The sequence below is a fragment of the Gracilinanus agilis genome, chromosome X, assembly GCF_016433145.1.
Source record: "Gracilinanus agilis isolate LMUSP501 chromosome X, AgileGrace, whole genome shotgun sequence".
In the NCBI taxonomy this organism is placed as follows: Eukaryota; Metazoa; Chordata; class Mammalia; order Didelphimorphia; family Didelphidae; genus Gracilinanus; species Gracilinanus agilis.
The window spans coordinates 18,950,476-18,960,118 of NC_058136.1; the positions used below are offsets into that span (position 1 = coordinate 18,950,476).

Here is a 9,643-nt window from a genome sequence, read left to right on the forward strand (position 1 = left end):
TGGCATCAGCTAGCCTCAGTTTCCCAGTCCATAAAGGGCGGGGTTGGACTAGACTACTAGCTAGGGGGTCTCGAGGCTAGTCTGGAGCCCAGCCTTTGCCTTGAAACGAGCAAAGTATCACGATAAGGCAGGAATAGGATGACCCCTCCACACTAATGGGGTAGAAGGCACGTGAGTCGGGGATCGGAAGGGAGGGGGCTCAACTGCTCCAAGCATGTGCAAAATGCCCCCCACGTCCCCCACTGTGGGGTGAGCCCTTTAAATACCGTGACCTCACTTCCGCTCTGCATTCGCCATTGAGACTCGCTGGAGTTGGTAGGGGTAAGCTGGGCTCTGGCAAGATCTGCCTTGGGGTCAGTGGACCTGGGTGGGCAGGTTGGGGGAATAGAGGGGCAAGTCCTGGGGTGGGTAGTGGATAAGGTGAGACCTTGCCGGGTTGGTGGCTGGGTGGATAGGTGAGTGAAGAGGTGGTGGGGGAGGGGCCCTGGGTGGGTAGGTGGTCCCGAGGGGGTAGGTGGGCAGAGTTGTGGATGAAAGTGGATGGGTGGGCAGGTGGGTAGGCCTGGGCCTAAAGGGGCCCCCTTGGGTGTACAGAGTTCCATTTGATGCCCTGGCTGTAGCCCGTGGGTGGCCGTCCCATTTGATTTTTCCAGTGGACCTCAGAATTCTGGTGCATTTCAGCGTGGGGGCACAGTTCCGGCGGGTAGCAGTGCCTCACTGAAGGCTAGTGGTTAGCACAGGCCTTCTTGAGACTACACGTGGAGCAGAGCAGCCGACTGGTGAGCAGCCCATTAGGTGAGCAGGAGGTGCCCGAGGGGTCTTCTGTCCCCCCCCTCACTTATTTCCTCCTTCTCCCCCCCTTCCGTTTTTCTCTCTTCCGCCTTTCCCTCCTGCTAAGCTAGTCTTGCACGCCTTTCCGAGCAAAGGAAGGCTCGAGAAGGCTAAGGAAAAAAGTCGATGGGTGGGGAATGGCCCAGACAGGGTCTGGTGGGGGAAGAGAGGGAGGTGGGTCGGAGAGACCAGGTGCTTAGGGCGGGACTGCTGCACCAAGGGCAGCCCCAGGGGGCGCTCTTCCTCGTCCCGCCCCAACCCGTCCCGCCCCGCCCTCCTTGGCCCCGCCCCACCCTGTGGATCCCGGCCCCGCCCCCTCTACCCCTGGCTCTACTCTGAGGCCACACTGATGCTCCTCACTCCAGGGGCACCGTTCTCCTTGTTGTAGTACGTCTTCCAGGCTGTGGCCGCCCCCTGACCTTCCTCCTCCGAGGGCCCCCCGCGGCAGCCCCAGCGGCGGCAGCGGCAGTGTCTTTCTCCCTCTCAGCCTCGGACCCAGGGTAAGCCCACTTGGTCTCCTTTCTCTGTGAGGGGCGGGAGAGGGCAGCCTGGATCGCAGACCCGGGGTGAGGGCCGAGGGGGCCTCTGAGGAGCCTGGGTGTGTGGCTTCGGGCTTGCAGCTTGTACTTGGACTTTCTCCTAGGGAGGTTAAGAGCCAGAGATCCTTGGAACCGGAACGACCTCTCGGGCCCTTTCCATTCTCCCCACCCTCAGCACTAGGAAGGTCGGGGTCGAGAGTGCCTACGAACCTTAGCACTTGGATCCTGGCAGGTCGGGGGCTCCTTCCAAGACTGCCTTCCTCCCTTCGCAATCGTGTGACCCTGAGAGGGTCATTTTCCAGGGTTATAGTGAAGGAATGCCCTGGAATGGATCCCAACCTTCAGAAATGAGTGGGTGCTTAGAAATCAACTAGCCCATTCCTCCCTATGTTACAGAGAAGGCAACTGAGACCCAGGGAGCCCAAGTCACTTCCCAAAGTCACCTAGTTCAAGAGAAAGTAAGCATCAGGTGTGACCAAGGACCAACTGGACTCCAGCAAATCTCAACTTGTTTTTTCTTCCTTCCTTCCTCCCTTTATTTCTTTTTACTTTCCTTCTCTTCCTCTTTCCCTTCTTCCCTCCCTCTTTCTTTTTTCTTTCTCTTGCTCTCCTCCCTCCCTTTCTTTTCTCCTAATTTCTTTTTCTCTCTTCCTTTTTCTTTCTATCTCTTTCACTCTTTCTCTATTCCTCTCCTCTCTCCCTTCCCTTCTCTTTCTCTTCCTTTTTCTCTTTTGCTCTCTCCTTTCCTCCCTTCTTTTTCTTTCCTTTTCCTCTTTTTTTCCCCCTGAGTTTCATTTTCTTATTTGGTAAAGATGGGGGAGGGGGAAAGCACAACATCTGGACCACACTATCCTCCTGAAGTTGTTTTTGTGAAGGAAAGAAAGGTATTCAGGCTTTCTGAGTGCCAAAGAGCTATGGGCCAGGATCTCATGAGATCAGACTACCCCACTTTCCTCTTCCATCTCTCAGAGTTTTATACAGAACAGGGAGACTTCCAGAGAAAGAACTCAGGACCATGCATTTTGTGGTTCCAAAATGAGTAGATTTTAGGATGAAAAGCCAAAGTTTTCAAATTGCATGCTTCAAGATGGTCTCCCCTCTGAAGGCCTGGCATTCAAGGAAGTTTTCATGCCCTAGGATTTTCAGAGGGGATTCTAATTGTTGGAAGCTTAAAAAAAAACAAGACCCCATCAACAACTACTTCTGGAGTACTTTTCAGGCATACAAAGCCCATTACAACAGTCCAGTGAGGTGGGCTGGATATTCACTTTTCTTCCTACTTACTTTCTTGTTTATTTGGGCAGAGATTTGACATTCTGTAACATGAAGGGAAAAAATCAGTAACCTGGGTGTTGAGGGGCATGTTTGGGGGGGGGGGGTGTACTATACCTATGAAATCCAATAAAAACATGCCTATCTTAGCTCCTTGTAATTTGAACTTGGATTATGTCCAGTGTTACTGATTTGAGCTGTCATTATTTCTAGGGTCTGTAAAAAAAAGGTTCTATGAATCCTCTATGGGTTAATAAGCCTGATGAAGTTATTAGTCCAAATGATTTTTCTGCAGTCTTCCTCCAGGTAATCTTGCTGGTAGATGAAAATGATGTCCTTGCCCAAAAAGGGTAATGCTTGTACAATGGCATGGGCTGAGTTTCCTGAACAAAAGCTGTCACCTTCAGATCACTTTTGCTGTGAACCTTGGAAATGACCTCCTTCCCAAATTCTTTACCCTCCAAGCACTATCCATAGGCTAATTTTGCCTTTATGAACTTAATCGATTTGCATAAGTATAGATTTTAAACAATCACTTTTCTGTGCTGAGTGTATGTGTATAGACATGTATGCCAGCGGGTAGACATAAGTTTACATAGCTACATCTATACACATATGTGTGCATATGCATATACTTATTATGTAGATCCATGTGAGTATTACACATTCAAATTTGCCATTTTGATTTTTTACTCTCTCGATATTTGCTTGGTCTTAAAATTTCTGTTTAGTTTCTGGTTGAGTTCCTCCAGCAGATCCACTGTTTGTGAGTTGCCCAGAGAACTGAGGTTAGTTTAGTTGCCTTGCCTGGGATCCCACAGCCGGTATGTGTAACCTGAGGGATCTGAATTGAGTCATTTGGCTTCAAGGCCTGCTCTTTGCTGCTCTCAGGGACAATGGACTCAAAAAGGAGTTCCCTAGATGAATGAGATCCTGGATTAAATGACTTGCTGGTCACACCTGGTAAGGCTCAGGAATTGATTTTAACTGGGCTCTTCCTAATTCAAGGCCCAGTGCTCTAGCTACTGTGAAACCTAGTGGGGTAGCCGTTAGTATTAGGTGATTTGCTCATGGTCACAACTAGTATGTGTTGGAGGCAGGATTTGAACCCATGTCTACCTGACTTGTACCGCTGGACCTTTCCAATACCATGTTGCTTTTCTCTATCTACACAGGGATTTTAACATTTTAGGCTTGATATTCTCAAACTTCATTTTGGAAGAAAACAAGTACCTTTTTGGTTTTTTTCCTAAATGAAGTCTAAATTATTATTTTCATTAATTGAAACTGTGTCCCTGAAACTGAAAGAGAAACATTTGCCTAAAGACATTTGAGGGGTGGGTGGAAGGCAGGGGAAATTTTAAATAAAATTTCAGGGTTTTTTCTTCAAAAATTTTCCAGAAAAAAATCTTTTTTATAAATAATTGTAAATTAAAGCCCTGGGAAAAGATTTTGGTCTCTGATCTTTAGATCAGAGTTTTAACTTTGACCCTTCTAACAGCCTAGGCGATCTATAACAGTGAATCTTCCTAGCTCTGCTCTTTCTCTTGTTCCCCTTTTTACTGCCATCTTACCCTGGGGATCAGGATGGCCACCTTTCCAGCACTGGTTTCAGCTTGTCACTTGAGATAGCTTAACAATCTAAAGTGTATATGCAGGCATAAATTTGTTATTGATCGACCCTGTAACCTCTGCTGATCCTGAGGATGGTCCAGCATTTATCCGTTTGCATGTGTGGAAACCTAGATGACTGTTTAACTCTTTGCTCTAAAGGAGACAGGCAATTCTTAGTCTAATTCAGTAGTTCCCAAACGTTTTGGGCCTACTGCCCCCTTTCCAGAAAAAATATTACTTAGCACCCCCTGTCACACACTATCACTGCCCCCTTACAGTTATTCACCGCCCCCAAATGTACCTGTGGCCATCACCGCCTCCTTGGATTGCTGCAGCACCCACTAGGGGGCGGTGGTGCCCACTTTGGGAATCACTGGGCTAATTGAACAGACATTTTTAAAGCCTGTCCTACACATAGGTCCTAATGGAGTCACCAGCCTGACCGTGCCAGACAGCTAAAGAAAGGCCAAAGAGTGCCTGCTCTGTCTAATGGGAGAGTCTTTGGGCAAACAGTGAAACATGTACAAGATATGTGTGTATAGGCACATCCATCCATCCACATTGGATAAATTGGTGATAATCTCCGAGGGAGGAAGGCCCTAACACTAATACTAGTGCTAGTATTTCCTTGGAGATTATCTCCAGTTTACTGATACTACTGGAAGGAAACCAGAATCTCTGGAAGTAACTTAGCTTCTAGTAGATTTACATAGGTTTGAGCGACTACCTCTTGAGGTCACCTCTAAGGAGTGTCTGGTGATACTTGGCCCCAGGCCATTTTGACTCTAGGGCGCTGGCTGCTGGCTGGTCTCTGTGTTTTGTCTTTTTTGTTTGTTTGTTCTGTGGTCTTGGGCTAGCAACCTTACCTGCTTTCCAGAGCTGGAGCTGAAGTTTCTTATTCCCCCCCACAGATGTTGCTTAAGGTTCTTTGTAACCCCTCCCCTAAGTTCCTAAACCGGGTGATGATCTTTTGTCCTCCCTTCCCTAGGGTTAGGGAAGAAATACCACTAGGGAAGGCACCAGGGAGCTTTGGGTATGGTGGTCTTGAGGCCATAGCAGGAAGAGGGATTATTTAAAATGAAAACTATTGAGCATAAATGAACTTACTTCAAGTGGGGAAAAAAGTCTCTGCATCAAATGTAGTTTAGTAAGTCTGATGTCTAAGATGTGTAGGGAATTGACCCAATTGTGTCAGTTGATAAATGGGAAAAGGATATGATTAGGTTTTAGAAGGAGAAATGCAAACCTGAGTGACCATAAGAAAAATTTTTCCACTCACTAGAAAGAGAAATGCTAATTAAACCTAACAAAAACATGAGGGTTTACCTCATGCATCAAATTGGCAAAGGGGATAAAAAAAGAAAGGTGATACTAGAAGGGGTCTGCAAAATTAGAGACCCTAACTTCCTAACTGCAGAACAAGCATGTTGTACCATGGTTGAAACTGTGATTTGGACTCGCCATTGGAAAACAGTTTGGAATTCTACAAGAAAAAAATGTAAATGGTTTCATACCATTTGACTCTTCAATCCTATTATTAAATATGAACCCTTAGGAAATTAAAGACAGAAAGATCCCACATATACCAAAATACTCCTAGCAGTACTTTTTGTGGTAATAAACTGGAAACAGAGTTGGCATCCCTTTACTGGAGAAGGGTTGAACTAAACATGGTATATAAAGGAACATAACTTTATGGCTATTTTATATATTGTTATGCCATAAGAAATAACAAATATTAGAAATTTGGAGAAACTTGATAAGACTTGAATGAACTACTGTGAATCAAGCAACCAAAACAGGACTAAACAAGATGAATATAAAATAAAAGTAATTCAAAATGGCCAGTGAGCTCAGAGTAAATGCAATAGAAGATTGGTTTGTAAATGTGAAAAAGAATCCTACTGGGATCTTAGAGGGAGTGACTAAGAAATGACGATGCCACTTTGTGCACTGACATATTCACTAAAATACTGAATAGGTTTATTTGATTGTACTGTTGTTCAGTTTCAATGTTAAGTTTTTCATCAAAATAAAGCAAAAAGGCCTTTAGGGAGGAGAGGGAGGATATTCCTCAAAGTTTACCAGAGAGGAAAGTAGATCATGTCTTCTGTAAAATGGGATGAGGCTGTGTGATGCAGTGCCAAGAGTGTAAGTTTAAGAGTAAGAAAAGCTGCATATTTTGAATCCCGGCACTGTCACTTGCTCCTCTTCCTTGTTTATAATGAGTAAGTTTGGGGAGGAAATGACCTTTGAAAGTCACTGCCGAACTTCCACCAATGGTGGAGATTGCAGCCCATTCTTGACTTCATCCAGTGTGACTCTTGTTCAGGTTCTGTACCTGCTCCCAGGTGCTGGGAAGCTCTCTCTAAATCATCTGACATTGTATAGAGATGCTTGGGGGACTCAAGAGCTATCACGTGGTGATCTCTATTTCTCTGGTGTTTTTCATATTTCTTTACCTGCATGGTTCAGTTTTAGTAATATACAACAGCTTATACTTTGCATTGCCCTTGGAGCCACAGGTGGCAAATTCTTCTTTTCTGACATACTCTATGAATTTTAGCCATGACCACCCATTTCTCTTCTGAGGGAATGGGCATAGGGGTCAATTGAAGTAAATATCATATGATAAATGAGGCAAGAACAGAAAAGCTCTGAGTGTGTGTAGGAGCTGATACCCAAGTTGAACCTTGAAGGAAGCTGAGAGTTCTGAGAGACAGGTGGGGAAGGGAGGGGAGCATCCTAGGTGGACAGAGTGGGAGAGCCCTGGATTTGAACCAGTGGAATCTCATGCAAACTTAGTCATTTAACTGACTCTGTGAACACAGGTAGATTGTTTTATACTTCAAGGCCTTGGCTTCTTTAATTACAAAATGAGGGGCCATGGTTAAAGATAAGTCTGTATGCTTCTAAGCTTTCCACAAGCTTTTAAGCTTTCTTTTGAATGCTGAGGTTATGGGTGGCAAGACAGAGGTTTTCTTCTCAGGGCAGTTTTTGGCCAGGCAATAGAGCAGTCTTGCCTTTGGCTAATTATTAGTTTCTTCATTCACTTTGAATTTGTGTATGTACAGGACTGTGCTGTCTGATATTTGGATCCATAGAAGGTCATAATTGGAAGGCATCTTAGACTGTTAGCTCTCTCCTTCTTCCCCTCCCTCCTATGATGATGGACTTGTAGGACCCAGAGCTCTTGAAATCTTGATGAAATGAGCCTTTGGAATGGTTCTATGTGTCCCTCCATTTTGTACAAACTCCTGTTGGGGAGAGGGTCACTTGAAATCCTCATTTGAAATTCAACTTTGTTCATCCTTAGAGTGACTTATAAGGTAATGGAGACCATGCCCAAGTACCAGAAAGGATAGATTCCTTTGAATAGGTAGAATGATGTTTAAGGTTAAGCTTCCCTACAGATCTATGAAACGATAAAGAAGCATCATGGTCTTGGGGGCTAGTGGGCCAGTCTTCCTTGGGGATGTACTCAAGCTACTTCAGAGTAGGAATGGCTTGGTTGGCATATAACAAGTGCTTGCTTGCTTGATTCTAGCTCTTTGACCCTGGGGGAAATCACTCCACCTTGGAAAAAGCCCTAGGGAGCTCTCTAAGATTATTAAGTTACAGAGGAGAGAGAACATCCACACTGTGCTCCTGTACACTCTATAATCCCACCTACTCTAGCCCCTAAGAAAAAAAGGAAAAATAAAACAAAACAACAGGAAAATTGATGGTATATAGAATGGGTAATGGTGCTATCAGATTATTTAATGCACATGGTCATGTTTTAAACTCAATTGAGTGAGAGGAGGGGTAGGGGTTGCCTGTACAGTTGTTGGCAATGACTTTCTGAGGTCTTTTTAGGGGAAGGTCTATGCTTTTGGGATGATAGTGGTATGTGTGTGTGCATCCACACACACATATATATATATGCATACATATAAATTGTCCATATATTTTGTTTTTCCCAATTTTAAAATGTAAAAGCAATTTTTAACATTTGTTTTCTAAAATTTTGCGTTCCAATGCTTTCCCTCCTTTTTCTCCCCCCTCCCCAGGCTAGACTTGTACACACATATTTAAAAAGAAACCAAAATTCCCTGCAAAAACACAGAAGCAGCAAATATTGTTTCTCTATTTTTATGATTTGAAATTATTTTTATTATCTCTTGTCTTTATATCATCTTTATTTCCAATGTATTGCCCCTCAGTTCTGTCTTCCTTGAGAATCATCCTTGATTGATTGATTGATTGATTGAACCCTTACTGTGTATTGGCTCCAAGGCAGAAGAGCAGTAAGGGTGAGGCAGTGGGGGTTAAGTGTGTTACCCAGGGTCACACATCTAGGAAGTGTCCGAGGCCAGATTTGAATTGAGGACCTGCCATCTCTAGGCCTGACTCTCAATTCACTGAGCTACCCAGCTGCCCCCCATCCTTTATTTAAAAACAAGAGACTGAAGAAAAGAATTCAACAAAACCAAGGAATAGGGTAGCTGGGTAGCTCAGTGGATAGAGAGCCAGGCTTGGAGATGGGAGGCCTTAGGTTCAAATCTGGCCTCAGATACTTCCTACCTGGGTGACCCTTGGCAAGTCACTTAACCCCCATTTCCTAGCCTTTACCACTCTTCTGCCTTAGAACCAACACCTTGAACCAATTCTAAGACAGAAAGTCAGGGTTTGAAAAAAAACAAGAACCACCTCAACCAAGGCTTCCATTTTATGCAGTTACACATGTTGTGCAGAAGAGTTGTATTTCTTTGCTTTTAATGTTTCCCATTGAAAAAAATGCCTTTGTGCCAAATGAGAGCCTGAGGTCCCCTTAACTATTTCTTTCTTTGCCCTTTCTCCTACCTTTGGGACTTTTGCTCTTACTTTTAGCAGTAGTCAAAACCTATGTGTCTAAGCAGTCTTGGTATCACCCTAACCTTCCTTCTTACATTTCAGTCTTTATCTTAAAAGCTCAAATAGCTTTACATAAGCTACTGGGTACATTTTCAGAATTGCTCTCCTTAAACAGGAACCAATTCTTGGTCAACACTTCCCAGCTGCCAACATAACCCCTTGGTCACTGTGATATTCCTGTATTCTCTCGTTATCCAGGGTTGCTCCAAGCCCCACAGGCTTGTTGCCACATTTGGATTCTGAAAAAAGGCAGGAATTTGGGTCAAAGGATTGAAAGAGAAGAAGATATTTTTATTGTCTAGCCACCTAGATTAAAAAAAAAATTTCCTTTCATTTGCTTGGGAGACCAGTGGATCTTGGTGTGGGGGGTGGGGAGAAAGTTGAAGAAAATAATTTTCTGAGTCCTAGATCAGGGGTGGTTTTTAAAAAATAGACCTTAAAATGTTTTTCAGGGGGTTCAGGATAATGATTGAAGTTAGCGGGGATTTTAT

The 9,643-nt window shown here is 44.4% G+C and overlaps 1 protein-coding gene across 1 annotated transcript in view; it reads left to right on the top strand.

The window, feature by feature from the left end:
* Window positions 1-1,190: 1,190 nt before the first annotated feature.
* The window catches only part of FHL1 (four and a half LIM domains 1), a 191,081-nt gene continuing 182,628 nt past the window's right edge, over window positions 1,191-9,643 (top strand). The window contains exon 1 of the mRNA XM_044682731.1: window positions 1,191-1,331. The gene's annotated coding sequence lies outside the window, so the exon portion shown is untranslated. The remainder of the gene's footprint in view (window positions 1,332-9,643) is intronic.